The sequence below is a fragment of the Camelus bactrianus genome, chromosome 35 (genome assembly GCF_048773025.1).
Source record: "Camelus bactrianus isolate YW-2024 breed Bactrian camel chromosome 35, ASM4877302v1, whole genome shotgun sequence".
Lineage (NCBI taxonomy): Eukaryota > Metazoa > Chordata > Mammalia > Artiodactyla > Camelidae > Camelus > Camelus bactrianus.
In genome coordinates, this window is record NC_133573.1 from 27,886,423 (window position 1) to 27,907,601 (window position 21,179).

The following is a 21,179-nucleotide window of genomic DNA, read 5'->3' on the forward strand; positions in this document are numbered from 1 at the left end:
ACGTGGAAGGGATTTCTTTTTTGGATTAAAATTGGTAAACCCTGCAAAACACACAGCGTCTAAAAATCTCCATTTGATGAAACACACCCACACGCGCTCTTGTGGTCCGTAAGGGAGAACGCCCGGCTGGGAGTTAGGGACCCTGGGTCCTCGTCTTGACAGAGCCCTGACTTAGGATCATTTGATTTTCTCCCCAGAGGTACGACCTGGGTAAGTGACTTCATCTCTCTCAGCCTTATTTTTTTTTTAACTCTCAAGTGAAAATATTTGAGTGGCCATATTCTAAGTTCCTCTCCCCCTCTTGAGGTCTCCCCATCTTCAGAACCAAGCACGGAGCCAATCCAAACCGTTGACCTAGGTACACACGGAGGCACTGGCCACCTGCTTCTTTCAGATGTATTTCACTGACGTGCTGAGCAAAGTATCCACGGGAATTTGTTATTCATTTAGCGAGGACCCCCAAACGAATCCTACAGATCCAACTCCTATGCACCAGCAGTGTGGGCTGACAGAAAAGGGGTCCACGACGCGGGAGTGCTCGAGGCCCCATCCTGGGGCACAGAAGGACCCACAGGAGCTTGGCTGCCTCCGCAGTCACCTCCCAGCTACATCAAGGAAGGAAGGAAGGAAGGTGCACAGGGAGCAGAGACAAACTCCAGCTTCTATCTCCACCGGTGCTCCCTTTAGCCAGTGGTCCAGGTGGGACGGATGAAGACTCTCCCAGGAAACTGACAAATGGTTCCGTGGGGAGGATGGAATCTAAAGAAACTGTTTTTCTTCCCTCCCCCTGTACCTTGGGAGGGAGGGTTGAATTACTTTCCTGATTTGATTCACTGTCGCTGAGAAGTCAGTTAAAGAGCCCCCTGTCTAAATGTTTGTTTGAGGTCCTTATAGCTACAGAAGGATGGTGAGAAAGAAACCAGAGACACAGACACGTTTTCACCCCGTCTTGTCTGTCAAAACCTACCCCATTCTCCGTGGCTGGCCCATCGGTATGTATGCATGATCTATAGACACCCTTCACCCTTTCTAACGGTGCTCTTCCGGGAAAAACTCGCACATCTGACTCGAAGCACTGAGGGGATGTTCCGTGCTTGCACGTTGCTCCTCTTGCTCTGAAAAGCAGAGAGCTCACTCCTGTTCTCTAGCAGATCATACCCAGGCCAGCCCCACCTGCCACATGCAGGGGACAAATTGTTGTGATTCGTGAACAGCCTACAACCAAGGTGCCCAACTGTTCTTAGAGGAAGAACTCAAGGCTCACGTCCTGTCGTGGGCACGGCCAGGGCTGGGTGCCAGGCGTCAAAAGATATGGCTTCAAATCTTTCCTCCCCTACACAGAAACAATGTCGCTTTCCCTCCGCCAGCCTTGGTGTCCTTCTCTAGCGATGACGAGATCACTGTGCACCTAACAGATTCTCCAGGAAGATGATGACAAGCTGAGAGCTGTGCGTAAACTGAAAACATCTAGTTACAGGCTTTTCATGGCTGTCTTATCCTCCTGACCATTAGCGCTCTGAGGGCTAACATAATCCCGTATTGATCACGTGTGGGGGGCTTTCTGTGTTTTATGCATCTTGGGGCCCTGTGGACCAGAGGAGGAGCTGCCCGCCCTCTTTTAGCTAGTTCTTGGAGAGAGTAAGGGACTCACCTGTGTGGGTGCCTTTGCTCTGCAGAGCAGCCAATCATAAGTCCATGTCCCCACCTGCCTCCTTTCATCCAGTTCCTGCAGACAGGACACTATTCACTCCCTCGCCCTCAATCACCCCTGGGCTGGGCACTGTGTAAGCAGGGGCCATCCATTCACCCCAGAGCTTGTTGAAGATATCAGATTATCCAATCCTGGGCCTGTTCAGCTTGCTCATTCCCTTCTGGGAGATGAAGGCTTTTGGCCACGCCTCCCCCCACGATCCGTCCTCCCGGCCCCTGGTGCTTCCACAGAGAGCCCTCCATGGCCTGTTGTGATTTCTGTTTTTAGGGGTTTGTGACTATAAACTTCTTCCTTCACGACCATCATTTCCATGTCCGTATGTCTTAACACATCAGATTAAAGCAAATCCTGGGTACATTTTTAAACTGGTTCCCTACATGAATATATTTTGAAACGAACAAACCCAGGGAAGAGAAGGCACCAGGGCTTGAGTTTGGAAACTGCTTCACCTTTCGGGGCAGTGGGGTTGGAGCAGGCGTAGGTCAGTGCCTGCTCGCTGCTCATCCGAGAATCTCGGTGCTTTGAGGAATTGCCCCTTCTCACAGCAGACCTATCAGTACTTCTGGGTGTGGTATACCTTTTTAATTATTATTAAAGCTGCCTCCCATGAGTTTAAAGCTCTGCCAGGATTGAAAACTACTGGTGTGGACCACCTGTGAATTTTTTGTCAGCTTTAAAATATTATACCAAATAAGCCCCGAAAGGTCATCTTGTGGGAAAAAGGCTTTGAGAACGATGAATTAGATATAGAAAGCTCCAAATATTAGATGACGTGGACTAACCCCTGTTGGTGAAGAAAGAATTCATGTACCATATTTTTGAAAGGAAGTGGGAGGGGGCTGGGGTTTCCCACGTCTGAGCCAACTAGAACACTGTCACACCCATTCAGTTAGAACAGAGTCACGTGACAACGTGGCCTTTTGGGTTCTCATTTTGGCCTCAAGCCATTTGATGGCACGACCAGCTTCAGTGACATATAATGCAGTGTCTTGCGTCTGGCCCTAGAAGCTGCTGACATAGTTTGTACAATGATTTTACTCACGAGGGAAAAATTAATTGCATCCTCCTCAGCCAGTTACTCTGTGCTACAGCTTCACTGGAAAAAGCCAGAATTCCCCTTAGGAGCCCCAATTTCAAGTTAATATATAGTAATGCTGTCCACGGCTTTATTAATGTAGAGGCAGGGGGGCCTGGGGGTAGAAATCAGCAGGCTACGGGCCGGAGAGGTTTGCTCTTGCCTGGCCCGTCCACAGGCCAGCTGTGTGATCTGGGTCACACCTGACTTCAGGTTCAGTCCCTAAACGTGGAACCGGAATAATCTGGTTTGCCTCTTGGGCACAAATAATAAAAACAAATGAGATAATGTCTTTGGAGAGACTGGAGTTCCTTGGAGAGCATGACCATAAAACACACACACACACACACACACACCCCTCAGGAGAGTTGTCTCTCCATGTACATTATCAGCCTAATAAACAGGAAATTATAACTCCTCCCAAAGCATAATTTTCTACTCAACCCATTATCTTTAAGAAAAAAAGCCATTTCTCCTCCACAGGGTTGCAGGGAATCTCAGCCCTCATGTCCCCGCAGGTTGCAGTGGGAAAAGGATGTTTTGTTCTTGCCGCCGGCGCACACATTCCCATGTGTTCTATGAGAATGACCCCATCTGGGGCTCAGGGGGGACCTCAGACATGTTTTTAAATGTTTGGACTCCATCAGTCCCTCCTGTGTATTTGTTTCCCTACCAATCTCTATGGTGTTTAATTGTTAAAGCCGTGTGGGTTTCAAGGGAAATTGAATCCATATGGTTCCGATTCATTTGCACTGAGCTCATCAAATTGTTGTTTTATAAGAGCTGTTTGCTGTCCAGGAAGAATCCCCAAGATTTCATACACCATTCTATGCTTTTCAACATCTTTGAAACAGGAAGCAAAACACACCATCAACAACTATGACCACCTCCTTCTCCACGTAGCCTTTTTTTTAAAATTGAGGTATAGTTGGTTTACAACGTTGTGTTAGTTTCTGGTGTACAGCATGGTGACTCAGTTGTATATATGTATCTGTGTGTGTATATATATATATATACTTTTTCATAGTGGGTTGTTACAACCTATTGAATACAGCTTGTAATTCCCTGTGCTATATAGTAGGTCCTTGTTGTTTATCTATTTTATATACAGTAGTGTATATCTACTGATCCCAAACTCCGAATTTATCCCTCCCCTGCTCTTTGCCCATTGGCAACCACAAGTTTGCTTTCTATGTCTATGAGTCTGTTTCTGTCTAATAGCCAAGACATGGAAGCAACCTAAATGCCCATCGACAGATGGCTAGATAAGCAGTTGAGATAACTGTAGAGAACAAGTGGAGATCACAGAATGAATGAGAGAGGGGAACTCATGGGAAGAGCTGAGGGAGCAAATGCAAATGTAGTCGCAATTGTGACTGTGATGACATCACAGGTAAGGAGAACCCTGTGCTTAAAATGACTGAAGGACGGTTAGCAGAGGAAGAGGAACGTATCGATGACAGTTATCGCCCAGAAATAGGAAAGCAGCCATGTCGATTTGCACCAGCCCGGAATACACGGGGCAGGGAGAGTGATGCTGAAGAGCAGATGGACAGCCTGACGGAGAGACGGGCCAGAGGCATAACCTTGGTCACTTCTGATGAAAGGCTCCGGTAATTCCTGATGAAGAAGTGTGGGCGTGTTAGTACACAGAGTGTTGCAGAGGGCATCTCTTTTTCTTCTTTCTGTCTGGAAACTTTCCCAGCAGGAACTGCCCCCTCCTGACCTGGTGGCCTTCTTTTGTTGCTGTAAGACCCAGTACGCTGTTCACCTGGCTCCAGCTATCCCAGGGATCTGAGCTGGACCAGCCAGAGCTCAGAAAGCTGTTCCTCTTTTACAGCAAAATGCCAGGACCAGACAACCTGAAGGGCTTGGTGTTGGTCTTTGCAAGAACCAGAGGACAATGAAAGCTCTGGAGTCCACCTCTCTTGAAGCCAACCCCACTTCGGGACTTTTAATTATAAAAACTAATGCATTCTCTTTTCTTGAGCAATTGCTCAAGGCCGCACCTATGAACATTTTAAGCCTCACTTTCATTGGGCCGAGACAAGACAACCGTGACAGCCTTCTTTAGATCCCCTGCCTCTTGTTAGAGAACTTTTCTCCTACCTCGTATTATCTGTGTGTTTGTGATGTTTTGGCTACCCATTCTGGCTTTCTTAAACACTGAAAATTCAGTCTGTTCTATCTCCACTCCTGCCAGCACCTCGCCCTGTTCCTGGCTGGTGATAATATTGGGTAACATCTGCTGAACTTTTATCACATACTGGACATTGTCCTGGGTCCCCTAGAGATGTTAATACATTTAATCTTCATTAAAACCTTTAAGAGAGAGATAAAAGCATCAACCCCAGTTTACAGAAGAGCAAACAAGAACAGAGAGGTCTTTGTATCTTGTTTTTCAGTACTCAAACTGAAAAACATAGAAAGTAGTTTCAACTCAAACCGTTTGATGTTACCACCATTTTTCCAAGATAATGTGCACTGTTGCCTCCTGGTTGGTTCTCCTTTAAAGAAATTTTTGTTGAATAAGGGTTATTGAATGGACTAAATTAAATTACGGGAGGAAAGCTTTCTCAATAGATTACAAATACTTTCCCCGAGGAGGAATTTCACCCGGAATAGAGACTAAATCAGCACTGCTGTTAACATGGTCTTCATCCTTTATCCGCGCTAATGAGGCCAGTGAGTCTCCTTCTCAAGGTTTGCATGTTTATGCTGTTTAAGACAGTGCCCAACACTTCCTCTGCATCAGATATCTGGCTTTGCTCTTTTTTTGTTTTTGCCTGTTTTATTCTATTTTACTTCATTTTATCTCATTAATATTTATATTCTCTCTTAAGGTTACTTCATTTTATCTCATTAATATTTATATTCTCTCTTAAGGGAGCTAAAAAGGTTTAACCATCAAAGAGTTAAAGAAGAGACAGCTGACAGTCAGCAGATGATAAAAGAGCGATTCCACCAAGGAAACGTGCTCCAAAGTGAGCCTCGATAATTGGTTTAATAACGGGTGATAGGGGTGTGGACATGGAGCGTGCATAGGCTTTTGGTGGTCTTCCCACTTTCTTTGACGCTCTGTGTGATAGCTGGTGTGACAAATTACATAGAGGTGGTAGAACTCCGGGGTTTCACCCCATCATTAAACACCCTCAGCGGTGCCAACGGAGCCATTTGCAATTCTCGTAAGAATCAGAGCAGAAGAGTGTCTGGACCAAAGGCACATCCCTCCCCTCTGTCCTCGGAGCTGGGCGGCCTGTGTGAGACCTCTGCTCTGTCATCTCTAGAAGAGCTTGGTGGGCCAGCCCTGTTCAGCTTGTCTGACCTGAGCATCCATCGAGAGGAAATCAGACCAGAAATCCCTCCATCGGGAAGATCTCATGGAGGAGGGCCAGAGAGGAGGCTGTGTATCCAGTCACCTGGTGATGGGAGGTGATGAGGGTCTGTTGGCCAGGTGGTGACATGCCCTCTTCTTACAAGGATGTGGCTTCTAGTGTAAGTGGGTTTAAAATTTCCTACTGTGTTTGTGGTCCTCTAAGAGCATGTGATCTGAAAAACACTCCAAATTCTGAAGACATGTCTTTTTATAAATGAGCATCCTTGTCTCAAAAACTTTCTTTACAAAAACACTCAGGGTATATACTTTCCCCAAACGGGTGCTTTCAGTGCCCCATTTGACTTAGAAACCCTAATTCTCTACCTAAATTTCAAAATTCTGCAGAACGCATACAGGAAAAAGGAAATAAATACTAACTTTTAACACAGGGACAGGTGTGGTCCAGCTACAGTGTGCCTTCCTACCTTTTTTTCTTTCTTCCAAAAGTCATTGGTTCATGAGCTGAGCAAATTCTCCCCACCCTACCTTTCTCTACCTTATAACTCATGTCACCCTCTCCAAGACTCTGGCATCATATTATCCTCAAGACCTTGTTGAGGAAGTGGTGGGAATTTTTTTTTTTTAATCATTTTCTGTGCGACGATCGGTATTTGAGAAAGGATTTAGGCTGTCTTAGGTACCGCAGCTAAATGCCAGTTTCAGCCAGAAGTTGCTAGAAGCAGTGGATGGAGATCTACAACTCCCAAAAGACAACATCCAGTGTATTTTTCATCTTCCCACCCTTGTATGGTTTTGATTTAATGTACCAGGGTGCAGCGTGGCAGTATTGATGTAGTGGGCATAAATCTTGGTCCACAACCTCACACCTACAATAGATGTGAAACTTTTTATTAAAAACACAGCCAAAATTGGACCCTAAGCCACCCTTTCACTGGGTAAGAGGGATGATCAGGTTTTAGTAATGCTTGAGGACTCCCCCATCCCCCTCCCACCCCAGGGAATGAGGAGGACCTTGGTGGGGTCTTACAGAGCCTGAAGGCTCTGGGAAATCTCTGAAAGTTATTTATTACCACTTCACATTAAGCCCATAAATATGAGAGCATGAATTTCCACTTGAGGGAGGAGACTGGGAAAAATATACGGTAAGAAAATTAATATCTCAAAATGATACCCCATAGGATCGAAACTGGACCCTCCTGTCTGTCTATTTTCTAGCCACCAGGCACAACTGGCAGTTGATTTTCCCTCAGCTGAGCCCCCCTGCACCATGGTGAGGGACACTCCTCTCAAAGGTTAGCAAATTACTTCCTTAGTTTCTAGTGCTCCTGAGACACTGAGAGGTGGCACCTTTTCCTGCTTTCACAGGTGTTTCTGGAAAGGTAATTCAGGGGCAGCCAGTCAGCTGTCCTCACACTCAACTTCTTGGCAAATTCGATTGTTATTTCTAAAATTGTCTTTTTCCCAAGGACTGGAGCTAATGAATTCTCTTCAACTTCAGACTTGGCGATTATCCTTTCTAATCACAGCCCCAAACGCCATCTATATGGTCTTGGATGCAACACCGGCGTCCACCGCAGCTGCAGGACATGCCGAGTGGGCGATTTCAGGGACTCGCATGTGGTCGTTTGACTATGACGTGTTCGCTTATCTGCTGTGTCCGCAGAGTCGGGAGAGCACACTCATTCCAGTGCTTTCTCCACTCCGGTCCAAGCATATTTAGATACAGTTACATTTCTTTTTTAAGGAATCCTTTATATACAGAAAAGTTCAAACTTTCAGTGGTACAATTCTGTGAGTTTGGTAAATACATAGAGTTGTGAAACCACCACCACCTTCATGATGCAGAATAATTCAAGCTCTCTAAAATGTCCCCCTGCCCCCATGTCACTCAGCGCGCTACCTCTGGCTCTCGGTCACCACGGACATGACTTTGACCTCTTTAGCTCCGCCACTGCAGAATGGCATGTAAATGGAATTGTGCAACATGCAGTCCTTCTCGTCTGGCTGTCTTCACTCGGCGTAATGCATTCGAGTTTCGTCCATGCCATCGCATGTGTCAGAGCACCTTCTTTACTATACTAATAGCGTTGCATATTGTGGGTGGACCACGGTTTGTTTAGCCATTCATCTGCTGACTTGGACATTGGGATAATTTCCTGTTTGGGGCTGTTTTCAATAAAGCTGCGGCAAATTTTCACACACGGGTCTTTAGGTAGACATATGTTTAATTTATCTTGGGTAAATATTTAGAAGTGGGATTGCTAGGTTGTATGATTAATTTTACAAGGAACTGCCAAAATGTTTTCCAAAGTGGCTGCACAGTTTGACGTTCTAGCCATGAAAAGAAGAGTCTCGTTTCTCTACTTTCTCATCAGCACTTGGTGCTATCAGGCTTTTAAAATTTGAGCTATTCTAAATAAACAAGTAGTTGTAGTTTATTGCGGTTTAAATTTGCATCTCCTTAGAAATTAATGTTGAGCATCTTATTTGCCATCCATGTATCATCTTTCGTGAAGTGTCTATTTAAATGTTTGCCTATTTTATTGGGTTGTTTGCAATTGTTTGCATTATTATTACATTTTAAGAGTTCTTTATAAGATTCCAGACACAGATTCTTTACCAGATACTTTTTGCAAATATTTTCTCCAAGTCTGTGGCTTACATTTTTTATTTTGATAACAGTGTATTTCAGAGAGCAAAACTTTTTTATTTTGATGAAGTCCAATTTATCAATTGTTCTTTTACTGATTTTTCTTTTGTGTCCTAAGATATCTTTACCAAGATCACAAAGATTTTTCTTATGTTTTTTCCTAGAGATTTTATTATTTTAGATTTTTCATTTGGGCAATCCATTGCAAGGTCACTTCTGTACACAGTGAAAAGTACATTTCAGTTTCTTTTTTTATTTTTTGCATGTGGATGAGCAGTTGTTCTGGTATAAGTTGTTGAAAGGGATATCCTTTATCCATTGAATGGCACCATTGCCAAAAATCAAGTGACCATATACGTATAAGTCAAATGACCGATTGTATCCTTGTAATGAGCTATAATGGAAAGGAGTCTGAACTATACACACACACACACACACACACACGTATATGTATATGTATAACTGAATTGCTTTGCTATACACCTGAAACTGACTGCTATTGTAAACTGACTATGCTCCAATAAAAAATAAGGCTTAAAAAAAATGACCAATTGTGTGTGGTCGCAGTTGACCGTGTCTGTATCTCTGGCGGTCTGTGCCCTAGAAGAGCACCAGTTCCCAGACTTTGTCGTCCGGCTTCTTCCTCCATTTATTCTCAACCAAATGTTTCCCGCACTCTTTATGGCTTCAGGCCAATGGATTGCTCCTAAGCTGTCCATCTTCTTGATATACAGTGGTTCTCCTCTGCATCTTGTATTAGTTTAAATTTTTTTTTCCTTTTGAAAAAGGTGCATTTTACCTGGCTCTATCTTAGTCATATGTTTGCGTTACCAACTTGTTTTTGTTAAACTAATGTGACCTTATCTTCTCGGGTTAAATTCCAAATCTCCCTTGTTTTTACCTATGTTGGATACAGCTGAAAAGTAAGGAGTCTGTTTCAATCCTCTTTCCTTTTATATTTTTGAGAGAATGACTAAAGACCTTCTCCACCAGTGCTCCTCTCTCTAAGCTGTCATCCCTAGAATCTGATACCGCCTTACACACCAATAAAGAACTTGACAGGGAGTCCAGAGGTTGCTGTTCCAGTCCTGGTATTACTATGAATTAAGGGCGCAAAACATCCCCTCTATTGCTCAAGTCCAACTTTACAAAGCACGTGGATGGAGCGAGGTCATTGCTGGCATCCTTCCTACTTCTGTGATTTCTCGTTTTCTAGAAGTGGGCTCCCTGCTCCATCTCTACTGGACCAAGGATGAGGGTGAGAGAGGAGGGGATGGTTCAGATGGCTTCCAGTGTTTTCCTTCCTAACCTCCCCTACCAGGCAGTATGTGCTCCCCTGGAAACGCAAATAGCAAGTTTACCTTTAATATTCTAGAATGCGGCATTTGCCTTATAATACTGTGCGCAACAGGGTGCGTTTACCACCCCGTGCTCTTGGATTGTAACTCAGGTGGAAGGTTATAGCAATTTTCTTGCTCAGTCTTTGCGTTGATCTATTCTGTGATTAAAATACACATGAATAATTAATTAGTATATATCACATCAATTGCTAATTTATTCATAATTAATATAAAAATTTAATTCTGTGATTGATATATATATGGGTGTACAGATAGTTACCAACTTAAAACACTTCCCATTCGTGGGAAAAATCTGAGTCTGGTTCTTCGAACATAGCTGGTGGCTGGAGTGGAGGTGACGTGTATGACCTCAAGTCAAAGACTGTCCATCTGATTTAATTCCTGCCACTGAATCTTTTCTAGGATTACACCAGTTATTGCCTATTAAAGCTGGGCTCTGAGTACCGGGCAATTGATCTGCAGTGAGAAAGTCAAGTATATTATCGGATATTGCAATCAGCCCAGAGGAAGAGAGGTTTCCACTTAATTTCAACTTAACCTCCCTCTTCACTGGTGAACATTAGAAGAGGGGTTCTAATAAAATGCTCACATCTGTGATCTCATTTGCTGTAACTGGCCCTGTCTTCCCAGATGTGAGGTCTGATTTCCAGCAGCTGAAGGGAAGTCTATTGGATTAACTCCAGCCTCGTGATTGATTTGCTCTGGGTTTTCTCAGCCTTCAAGGCAGATATAATGGTAGGAAATATAGAGTGTGTATCTTGGCTGACGAAACACTGGTTCTCTTCCAGAGAGCAAGAGACTGTCAAGACTTGGGACCACAGCTCATCATTCCAGAAACTTTAAGCTCCTTCCACAACGTGAAAAACTTGCCGAGGACAGTGAAGCAACGGGGCGGATACGAACCAGATTAACAAGAAAGTGAAAAAATGGAATTTCTCAAACTGAGGTCTGCAGGAGTCTGGAAATCCAAGGTTATTTCAATCATTGACCTAATATTTGCCAAACACCGACTATGTTCCGTGCTCGGTTCCAGGCCAGGGAAATTCTGCATTTATTCCAGACGGAGACGCAGACAATAAAGCAGTAAACCAGTTAATAACACAGCGGTGTGAAACAATAACAAGCACCGTGCAGGAGATGAAGAGACTAATGTGACCGAGTGTGATGCAGCTACTTTAAAATATCCAAATCCTTCACGGGAGGGAAAACTCAAAAGGCCTACGATGTGCAATGAACGCTGGTGTTTTCTGACCCAGTCTGGCTACAACTCATTACACTGATTTCACGAGCCCTAATTCATTGCAGTTTTGGACTCAACAGACGAACCCTTTTCCAGTTTCTCCTGTCACGCCGTCCTCCGTGTCTAGAACGATTCGTGGACCAGCGTGCATTTAGCAGGTAGGAAAAATAAGTCCTCTAATTGGAGAAAGTGTCAACCCGTCTGAGTCCTGTAGTGACTGCAAAGCATCAGACGCACTGAGAGAAAACACGATCGAAACAGGAGGAAAACCACCGGGCTGACATCAGCACGCTCCCCCGATGGCACCCAAGTCACTCAGTCATGTTCCAAGCTGTCAGCTGGAAATAAGGAGACTTAATAATAATGCCGGCACTTTACAGATAGATACCAGCAACTTCATTTTTAACATATTTCAATATCATTTCCAAACATTTGTATGGGATGAGCTCAAGACTTTGCACAGATTGGAAAACGGAGATGCTGAAAGATTAAAGGACCCACCGAGCACAAAGCTTTGCACAATATTTGTACAATTTACTTTAATGAATCTTTATAAATTGATACTGAATTAAATAACATTAATTTTTAATTAACAGCCTATGTATTATTCTTATTGATAATTCACATTATTAACAATTACATACTTATAATAATATAATTAATAATGTTGTTAACTTGTCATTAGGATTAATTACTATTGATAATTGATAGCTTACTCTGCAAATAGGTCACAGAACAACTTACTAAGAGTGAGAACCAATTTCCTGACTCTAATTCAAGTGTCTTCTGCTGTGCCAAACTGTCTGCGTCTCACTGGGAAATAAACCCTCAAAAACACCTCTGAGCAGGCCCTCTTTCTAGATCTGACTAAAAAGAACCTGCAAGATGGAAACAACATTATTTTAATTTTTGACTTCTATACAAAACAAGTATATATACTCTCACATATATACCTCAGCTTTTACACATTTAATTTTTATTTCATACTTATGTTTACCAGCTTTTAACCACTGAAAATGGAAGGCCCTACCCTGGCTTCCATTTTTTGAAAATGCGATTTTGCTTAAAGGGGGGAATTTGAAGGGATTCTGCCCATTCCTAAGGGTTCATGATTTAAATACAGCACTTCAAAGCTTCTCCCTTAATAGTCCTCTACAATCACAAAGAGATGGTGTGTGTTTTTAAAAGACAGTTCTCATTCTTCCGTTAATTAATTCAACTAATGTTTGGGTGGTCTATGGGCGGTTTCTTTCCCAGGCTTCTGAGGACTCAGAGGTGAATAAAAGACCCGCCTTGCCATCCACGAGGAGTCGGCTGTCTAGGGTGTAGAGAGGTGTGTGAGCAAACAGTGCAGCGGGCTGACGGCGGCGGGAGGAACCGGTGCTACGAGCAGGGACACTACTCCCCCCCTCCCCGGTTACTTTTCCCTGGTTTGGGGAGAACCTAAACCTTGTGCGTATAAAGACTTTGGATGGAAAAAATACCCACTATATATAAAAAGCACAGTAGTTTCAGTCACGAACCTCATCACTCCTGAAAAACAAGGAAAATCAAAATACACTAATAAAGTACCTGTAGACTGCATCTCTGAGATTGACTGTTACTTCCCCGTGAACCTCGAGGACTTGGCTTCCTTAATAATCAGGATCCTGTTTATTTGCCGTCCAGGCCGTTGACTTGTCTTTATTACCGATGAGCACACACTGTCATTTTTCCAGGAATCTGTTCCATTTGTATTTACGTTTTTGTCTTTTGTGTGTTTGTTTTCCAGGTGGGCAGGAGGAACCCACCCACCCCCAACCCCCTGACCTCCCAACCCCCCACTGCATGACTGCGTGGATGAGCACATGGCTTAGTGATGACAAATTAATTCCAACACCTCTTCAGTAATTTAAAATGGAACTAAGGTAGAAAGCTGGGGAAAAACTGTGGTAGCAAATAATTCTGCACGATCCACAAAGGGCTGACCTAGTTAGCCTGGAATTTCTATGCTTCATAAATCTTGTTTCAAGTAATCATAGCTCCCTTGGAAGAAAGTCGACCCCGAAATGAACACCCGTGGTCTGTGAGAACAGCCCTGTGGGGAGGTTGAGCAGGCAGGCTACGGTTTTGATTGGATTATCTCCCAACCCCCAACTCACTTGGTATTTAGTTCCAGATAAACAGCAAAGGATCACACACCTCCAGGAATGAGGGCCACCAGCGGGGTTTTCTCAGTCCATCGCAGTGGGCTAAGCAAACAAAGCTGGCCAGATGGGCAGGTAAGCTGAGCGGTGGTCTACCGTGGAGCATGCGAGCTGGTGTGCTGTGGGCGGGAGGGATGTGTCTGCATAGAGCAGCCAGAGGGAACGGGGGGCAGTCTGAGCCCCCAGACAGCTGTTTCCAGAGTACGAAGTCTCTCTTATTTATGCCAGTATGCTTGACAAATATTCCCATTTTTGATGGGTGCCATAGTGAGGAAGAAGGCCAGAGAGTATGGGCTTCACAGTGTGAGTCTAAGAAACTGGCAAGGTCTTCCTTAGTCCCTCCACCAAGTACCACTCAGACACCTTCCCTTTTGGCTTGTCAACGCTGCCCACAAAAGCACCATGAGAGCTTCATTTTTCCAAATGAAAAATACCCCTGTTGCAAATTATTAATAGGTGATTATGATTTAGCAACTTAGATTATTTTCAACATGACAAAGTACGGGGTACACGTCTTAATAAGCAGAAGGATGTGTTGCAAAAAAAGTGTTACAGCTCAGTGCTACAATAACTTGGATCCAGGCGAGACACCAAGCAGCACTCGGAGAGTTGGAGAACTCAGGTTTGTTATGCCAGCAGGCCCAAAGGAGTAAACACTCCAAGCTCTGGACCCCGTCTGTAGGTTTATACAGGCTTTTATAGGCTGCCAGTTTTACACTTTGCAACATCATATGCAAATACGGTATAACAAAAGTTGACAAATTAGGAACCAGCTTTGTAGAAATGGACCAATCAGGAGTGAGAGAAATAACCAATCAGGAGTGAAGGAAATAACCAATCAGGAGTGAGCTCAGGGAACCAATAGAACTTTAGGGTTAAGTAAGCCGTTTCAGAGGCAAAAAGTTATACAGAGCCTCTGGGCCAGGGAACCGGATGGTGCCGGCAGGAGAGTAGTGGCCCTGCCTGGGGGTCCGGCCGGTCTTTTTTATGGGGCTTCCCACCTCAGATGAAGACATGGGAAGGGCACTAGACACCAGGAGGGATGAGGGACAAGGTTCTATTTTCTCTGGGCCTTAGTTTCCCCATCCTTTAAATGAGGGTGTCCACCAGACAGCTCATAAGGCCCTTTTCAGGTTTTTTTTGAGCCTGTAATGCCCAAAGTAAAAATTTTGCTGGGGAGTGATGGTGGAGTAATTAGGTTTACTTATTTATTTTTAGAGGAGGTACAGGGGATTGAACCCAGGACCTTGTGTGTGCTAAGCGTGTGCTCTACCACTTGAGCTACACCCTCCCCTCCCCCAAAATAAATTTTATCTACATTCAAGTTTACCAATTTTCCCTTGATCTTGCTCTAAAAGGATAGTAATAGTCACCAAAGGCCATTGGCTGCTTGCAAAGTTTTGTGCCACACAAAGCCCCTAACTGAGCCTGATCTGAAGAGCTCAAGGTTCAGGTCTCAAAAATTTATCACTTTCACTACTGTAATGTCTAGAATTGCTGAAAATATGCAGCAACCATTAGCCTGAGTCCCTGCAGATAGGACGGAGTGCAGACCCTCCCTCCCGTCCCGAATGACCTAGAACTGCCCTAAACAGTTACCAGAGGAAGTGATAAACTCTATTCGTTGAGCTATCACCTACTTGGATCTATTTGTTAACTTGGTGTAAACCACCCTGACAGTAGTCTCCCGGACCACCTGCAATAGCGTTCCGCTGGCTTCTCTGATTAGGTTTCCCTCTCCTCTGAACCATTTCCCTCCTAGCACCACACTGCCTTACCCAACACTCACTCAACACCCTGCCAGTGACCTCTGCCCAGTACGGGACGGAGTGCCTAGCTCTTCCTCCTGGAATCCAAGACTCTCTGTTAAGTGGCTTGCCGTCCATTCTCACCTCTTCAGCACAAGCCCTCCAAAGCCATCAGCCTCTTCTCCTGTCTGCCCTCACTCACTGTGCGCCTATCCCTGCTGATTTGGCATCACCAGTCCCTATGACCAGAGGACACACCTGCTGTCATAGTGGAGAAGATAATGGAATTTCTATGTCAGTTACAACGCATCCTCTTTTCCATTTTGCAACCGAACATTCTCGCATCCTTCAAGACCCACTTCAAACCCTCTCCCTTTAGTGAAGAGTTTCATGATACTGCCCATCCCCCATCCCCATGCACAATGAATTTTACCTTCTAGGAATTCTGTTAACCTAGTGCTCTGTACCGAAAGCTGATTACACTCCATCTCCTGGTTTTTGTTTTGTTTTGTTTTGTTTTTGATGTCTGTCTCCCCTAAAAAGTCTCGTGAGATCCATGGAGGCACAGGTTTCGTCTTACACATTTTTGGCAGTTATTATGGTACCTAGCATTGTGCTGAGAATACCAGAGTTTCCAAACAGACTTTTTATTTGTTGAATACTAATATGCTTATTACTATACGGTTAGATCATTGATCTTGATAAAGTGGGAGTTCGGGATTTGCAGATACTAACAACTCAACATAAAATAGGTACTCAATATGAATTTAAAGAAATGCCACATTACCAGCTGTTTTAGAGTGCCCGTAGGTGTCATTCTCCCGCTGGTTACAATAATTATTTTAATTATTTAAAAATAATAATTACAGTTGTCACTTTAGACCTGAATCTTCTAACTGAGCCACGAAGAGTACGTGCAGGAATTCCTAGGAGAGAAGCGTTGTTATCGGTGAACAGGTGCTATGCATCTCAAAGCGAATTTGTTCGAGAAATACCTGTTGTGGGCAGGTGGCGCTGGTTTCCTTCCCTCTCTATGCCTGTATGAGATCTAGTTAGTTAATAAAAATGTCACCTTTTTAATTCAGTGCTTTGCGTCTACCTCTCACTATCACTGGGGAGCCCGCTGCTGCGCCCGCCTTTGAGTTGGGGCTTGGCAGTGGTGAACACGACAAAAAGACTTCAGTGGAGATGAAATTTATTCTCTGATGACTCAATAGTCTGCCCTTTGGCTAAAGATCAAAAATCAGTGGAAAGACTCATTAATGAATTAATAGAGCATCTCTTTACAATTCTAGTATAGAGGATTATTTTCTTAAGTTCAATCTCTTACTTTGTGTATCAGTCAGGGTTCTCCAAGAGAAACAGAATCAGTAGGAGATATGTATATCTTAGAAAAATGGGAAATACAGATTTAATAGTAACAATAATAATAAAATTTTATTCTAATAATAATAACTTACCCACCCTCCCACTGCCCAGATAAATTCACTATTGACATTTCAACATATATGTGTCCATGATTTTTAATTTAACATGTGTCCTCAACTTTTCTCTATTATTTCCTATTTGTTATTATTTATTATAAATGAAAATTACCTGGACTTCAACTCGTGATTAATAATAGATAAGAGATATAAGCTTTTGAAATTCAAATATGCCGGTAAGTCAGGAACCCACAACTCTGAGAACTTAGACAAAACTCACTTTACGCCACGAAGTGATTCTCATTTTCAGTAGGAGGTAAATAAGAGCCCCGTGTCTGAGAATGCCAGTTCTTCTCGCCTGCTGAGGCCACCAGTCATGTGAGAGTCCCTGTTCCCTCTGCCTGGACCACTTTGACTTTTCCAGTCCGACTGAAAGAGGCTTGTTACATCACCTGAGGGGCAGCCTTCCAGGACAGGTTCTCCACATTCTTCCTGATGGAATTGTGCCGTATTCACTGAAGAAAGTGAAAACCAAGCTGAATGTCTCTAAGGGAAGTTCAACACATTTTTAAGGACATGGTTTTCAGGGATGATTGTGGTTCCTGTAAAAATCAACCTGCCACTTCTCCTAGCATACAAATGGCTGGTGTGGGGTCAACTCGCCAGTAAGAGAAAGAGGAAATGAAAAATATCTACCATTTATCGAACTGTTTTCTGTGGCAGACACTATGCTCCGTGTCTAGGGGCTTTGTGTCTCTTACGATGCAATCGTTAACTCAGTGCAGGAGTTAACACAATTGCACAAATGTGATGGTAAGTAATTACTTCTGCCACGTCACGCAACGCTAGGATCCAGGCAGAACTTAAACCAGTGCAGTCTGGGTCCAGGAACCATCATCTTTCTTACGTCTAACCTGATCATCCTCTGATGTAACTCACTCATCCTGTAAGGAACTGAGTGAACATTTGCAGGATGTTACATTGTCAGGAACCCGAGAAATTAAATGAATTCGCTGCGGATTCTCCCCCCAAAAGTTTATTTTCAAGAAACTGAGTTCAAAGACTTCTTTAAAAATGTGCCTTATTTCAAGAAATAGTATCATTAGAACAGATCATTACTGTTAGTGCTTTAAATATATTCATAGCCTAAGACTTTCCCCTGATGAAAAAATTAAAAAGTTTAAATATACTTTCATCAAAAGCTTATTTACAATTACAACAACAAAAAACTATAAAATTTTTAAATTCTTATTTTTTATTGAAATGTAGTCAATTTACAATGTTAGTTTCATGTGTACAGCAAAATGATTCAGTTATACATGTACCTAAATACATATTTTTCAGATTCTCTAAATTTTAAACCATGAATTAGTATACTCATAAGGTAGAATGCAGACAAATATCAACAAGACTTTGTTAGGATATAGAAAATATAGTATTAAATGGAAAAAAAAAAACCCTGTATTTATACAGTTTTAAAATAGGCTGAGTTTAAAATGTAAAGAAAGAAAGTGAATAACAGCCACGGAAGAGAAATCACCAAAATGTTAACAGGTGTCTTCTCAGAGTGGTGAGATTGCAGGTCCTTTTTCCCTCCTTATATTATTGGGCACATGTTTTTTTTGTTTGTTTGTTTGCTTGTTTTTCTTTACTGAGCATATGTCGCATTTAAAAACAGGAAAAAAATTAAAATTTCAATTTGCAGCCACAAGCTGTCATTCATGCCGGTCCTTTTCAAATTTTAATGTGCGTGTGTCCACCTGGAGAACTTCTGCAGACTCTGGTGAAGGCTGAGACACAGTTCCTGACACGCCTCAAGGTGATGCTGCTGCCGCTAGTCTGTGGACCCCACTTAGAGTTGGGTTTCATGTGGTATAAGCAAGAAAAAATCATGGTAGACCCACTCAACTGGAGCGACAGAGCCTGGGAAGCTTCCCTTGCAAAGTCTTCTCTTGAAAATCTGAGTCAGGAAGCTTCGCTAATGGCTACCTAAATCTCTCCTGTTGCACTGCCAACCTGTTTCTTTTCCAGCCGCACTGTGTGCTCTGTACCAATTTTTAAATCCGCCGTCCAGGTCATGAGGTTTTCTTCTCCAGGGTAACCTTCCTTTGCCCCCGTCTTGAAACTAAATTCCATTTGTTCTGCTCGTGTTGGCACAAAAATTGTCTCAAGTTAGTTTAATAAAACCATCCCCAAAACAATTTTCCTGAGTAGTGTAATGATAGCGCTTGTAATTAGCCTCCTCGCTAAATGAATAGCCCAGTTACGTAACATTTAGACAAGCACCACACCCCCCATTCCGCTTTAATCACCCCTTAAGTACGATCCCGGATGTTGCACGAAAGGGCTTTCTCAGTGGTAATGGCGCTGCCTCTTAGATTAGGGAAGTCTGGCATCCATCACATCACCGGTGGCGGGAGTGGGGTCGGGGGGGAAGCTTTCCTAGCGTTTTGTCCAGATGTGGAGGGATCCTATCTCTCAACCTCCGCCAGAGATGTGAGTGTTCACTGAAGTCCGAGTGGGCAGTTACCTAGGATACCTGCCAGGTGACATGGTCACGCTGTAAAGGTGCACCTTCTCCTTCGGGGAGTCTTCTTTGGTTCAGCAACTTCCACATGGGCCCTTGACTCTCTGTGTGTTGTTTGTTTTGGTGCTGGGTTTTTTATTTCATCCTGCAACCTATTCACCTTCTCTGCCTCCTCCAAGGCAACTGCGGTTTTCTCAAAGCCCAAACGGTGCAGACTGTAGGCACCCAGGTGTCCTTAGAACTTCCGGCTCTGCGTGTGCTGTCAGCCTACGGTGCGCTTCACGTAGGCAGATCCATGCTGCACAAAGTTCCACCTTCTCTCTAAGAGGCACCCCGTCTTCCACCAAAGATAATAGGACTTTGCCCTGACTCATCACTTCCAAGGGCTGGCGCACTCCCAGTAGCAAATAGTCATCGGGTGTTTAGCACCATACCACACGCATGAAGTGCATCCTTTCACTGGGTTTGTCCAATAGTCTATTTCCCAGATGAAAAACTGGGCGCCTCAGAGAGGTTATGTAATTTGCCCAAGTTCAACCAGCTAAGAAATGGCAGAGTGGAGAGTGGAAACCATGTTTTCTAACTCTAGGATCCAAAGTCCTAATCACCATGCTCAATAATGAAGCTAAAGGATAAGCCAGCGAAGCAGCTGTGCCCTGAGCAAAGCCTTTGGCAGGTTGGCGGGGAGAGTGTGGTGCCAAGGGCAGCCCTGTTCTCCTGCTGCCTCTCGCTGGCTCTTCAGTTGGGCGGCTTCATTTCCTGATCTAGACAATGAGAATAATTGTATCTATGCCCCGTACATCTTAGGGGTGTGTGCGCGTGCACGTGTGTGTGCGCATGCGTGCGCGCGTAAAACTAGATAAGGTTTATAAACTGTATTTGTAAAATGGAAGATGTCAGCACATGTAAATGATTATTGTTATGACTGAGCCAGATCCAGGACATGCCTTGCTTAATAAACCAAGTTCATCTCTGAAGTAGTTTAACTGTCTTACGTTATATCAAAGAAAAATAGTCTCCTGTGACATATTAACATTATTCCTGTGTCAGAGGTAACTTGTGAAAATGTCATAGTCCTACACAGAAGATGCTCTGGTGATGTCCTAGGCCCTCTTTTACATTTTATTTTTCACCCTGGTTTCCATTTGCATGCTTTCAGACCCTCTTCAGTAATAGAATTACTCTGTTCTCGGCGATTGAGTCTAGAAATTTGCTGAATGCAGCCAAACTTACGACATATTTGCATTTTTAAGGCTCGAAGTGTCCTCTCAGTTTTGAAAATGAGTTTATTTTGAGGACGTGTATGACTTCTTGAATTAATGGCAAATTAAGTTAATAAAATTCATACCTGCTGTGGGCCATGACGATTACATATCAAAGGCAAAGTAAATCAAAGGCTAAATTCCACACTCTCTAATTGGTCACATTTCCCATTCATTTCAGTCTGGGTGTTTTCTGTTTGGGGTTATAATACCGAGGCGCAGAGCAAACGATTCTGCCTTTTAAGTTGCTTCTCTCTCTCTCTCTCTCTCTCTCCCCCTCTCTCCCTCTCCGGTCTTGTCTCTGTCGTTGACTTTGGTTTCCTCCTTCCTCCCAGCCACACGGCCATCCAAGTGCTCTTGCCACACCTACATGTATGTTGTTCACTCTACAACATACACTCACAGTATTGCCATTTTCATCTTCCATAGGGAAGAGGTTTAATCTGTTTGATATTATGTGGGCTGTTGACTTGTTTAACACCCATCACATTTTTTTAAGAACCTAACAAGCTTCTGTGGAATGAGTCCTGAGGCTGGAATTCAGGCGTATTTTCCACAAGGCCCTTCTATCCGCAGACTCTGGGGCAGTCCAGCCGAAGCTATAACCTCCCAGCTGGGTGCGCTCCCTCCCACACTCAAGTTACTGCCCTATGTCAGG